Source organism: Lissotriton vulgaris, chromosome 3_1, assembly GCF_964263255.1.
Source record: "Lissotriton vulgaris chromosome 3_1, aLisVul1.2, whole genome shotgun sequence".
Classification (NCBI taxonomy): domain Eukaryota; kingdom Metazoa; phylum Chordata; class Amphibia; order Caudata; family Salamandridae; genus Lissotriton; species Lissotriton vulgaris.
The window spans coordinates 795518054-795520587 of NC_141689.1; positions in this window are offsets into that span (position 1 = coordinate 795518054).

Consider the following 2534-nt stretch of genomic DNA (forward strand, 5'->3'; position numbering starts at 1 on the left):
CATTTTATTTAATTTATGTTCGCCGTTTCCCCTGCTTTTAAAAGCCCTCTTACTTGCACTTTAAAACTGATTACCCACCGCTTCTTTGGCGGGCCCTGTTCCATCGCCTCCACTTCGGCGGACATCTTGGGGGGATAGTAGGACACCTGGCGGCGCCATTTTTGTTGTCGGGCTAGTCAATGGAAGGACGCTTGACCTGCATTTAAGGCGGTCATGCTGACGCGCAGTGAGTAGCCGGACTACCGCCGGAGTTACGCCTGAGTTCAGCCCGTCTGCACCCGTCAGCATCCCGGAGACGGACGGGGTGGCGGGAGGGGCTGGCTCAAGGATTAGGTATTCGGCGGCGGAGCTACTCTCATTCAGGGAAGGTAAGGGTGCGTGTCGTGTAGTTTTTCCTGGGCGATACAGAGGAAAAAGGCGGTGTCAGGGAAGCGGTTGGTTACCAGGCAATGTCCCGGTGGGGGGGGGGCTGCCAGCCCTAAGGCCACTGTTAAACACCTGTGCCTGTTACTTAATACTCGATCTTTAAGCAGGCATGCTCTTGACATCTACGAGCTTCTAGTTGCAGAAAGGCCTGTATGTTTGATGCTTACAGAAACTTGGCTGGGGGAGGCCTCCAATCTGGATATTGTTACAGCTATTCCACCAGATTATGTGATTTTTAGGCATGACAGAGTGAAGGAGAGGTGTGGAGGGGTGGCGATTGTGGTCAGGAGATCTGTTTCCTGTGTGGTTGTCCCTATGGAGGCCATTTCAGGTTGCAAATCACTGGCATTTTCTATAGCCCTATCTCCCCATCAATCCTTTACTGGGCTCCTGGTTTACAGACGACCCGGACAACTGGGTTCCTTCCACGAGGAGTTGCAGGTGTTGGCATCGGCGCTATGCTTGAAGGCAGAACACTGTATTGTGCTTGGGGATTTTAACATTCATATGGACGTGGGGACGGATGGTGACACGATTAAAATTAATGATGTCACCTCCCCCCTGGGCCTTACCCCCTACCTGGCAGTGCCGACCCATAATAAGGGCCACACCCTTGATCAGGTGTTTTCCACCATTTCACTCGACATGGCTAGTCCTGTCCCTGTCCTTTGGTCGGACCATTTTCTGATTCGATTTCAGATTCTGGGTGTCAGTAAATCGTCATGTGTAGCGCCGAGTCATCCTAGGCAGATCCGCAGGGCATATCATCGGGTGACCCCAGAAAGATTGGCCCAGGATGGTTTGGACCATCCCTGTCCTTTGTCGGGAAACCTAGAGAGGGATCTCGACCTGTTGCAGGGGTGGCTAGTGGAGCGGCTGTACGAATTGGCCCCTGAGATTGTTACCCGGAAAACATCTAGACGGACCTCTGCTCCTTGGTACACGGAGGCTTTGGCTCTGTCACAGCGCAATTGTAAGGTAGAAGAGAGGCTTTGGCGCCAGCAGTATGATACTGGGGCCAAGGCAGCGTATAGGGTGGCTATCAAGGCCTATCATGCGGACATTCTTTTCGAAAAAAAGAATTATTTCTCTGCGAGAATTGAGACAGCTTCAAATTCCTGCAGGGAAATTTTCACTATTGTGAAGGAGTTTATGACCCCTAATGCAAATGCGTTGCATCATGAGTTTTCTGAGTTGTGGGTGATCTCGCTAGCCAGCTTTTTTACCATCAAGATCAAGCGGATTCAGGACTCATTTTCTTCTTTGGGCCCGAGTGTTGTCATCAGCTTGGGGGACCAGCTGAATCTGATAGCTGGCTCTGGTCTCATTCTCTCAGAGTTTCCATCTCTCTCTGACTCCGCATCTCAGGATTTCCTGATTAAGCTTAAGTCGGGGTCACCTTTAGACCCTTGTCCTGCTAAATTTTTGGCCAGGATGGCGGAGGTTATGAATCCGCTGGTTAATCCCCTGCTCAATCTGTCGCTGACCAGGGGTGTGGTTACCCGCTGCTTGGAAGCAGGCGATGGTTGTCCCACTACTTAAAAAGTCGGGTCTGGACCCCGAGCTACATGCCAATTATAGACCGATTTCCCTCCTGCCTGCTCTCGCAAAGATAGTAGAGAAGCATGTGCACATTGTGCTCTATACTTTCCTTGAAACCCACTGTTTGCTGCACTCCACCCAGTCTGGCTTCCGGACCAACTTAAGCACCGAAACGGCGCTATTTGAAGTCAATGAGGCTATCAAGGAAGTGCTGGATGCAGGAGGAAGAGCCATGTTGGTAATGCTCGACCTGTCGGCGGCCTTCGACACCGTCCCTCATGAGGGTCTCCTCAGCAGGCTCCATGAGATCGGTCTGAGAGGGACGGTGTTGAGCTGGTTTCGATCTTATTTGGCTGGTCGCCGGCAGGTGGTTTGGGCCCCTCCGTACTCGGCCGAAGTACCGCCTTTGGAGGTCGGAGTCCCGCAGGGCTCGGTGCTGAGCCCGACTCTCTTTAATATCTTTATGACCCCTCTGGCGGTGCTGGCGGAGTCTTTTGGGGCTCAGATCGTGTCATACGCCGATGACACCCAGCTCCTTTTCACTTGTGGGAAGGGGGCTGAGTTTG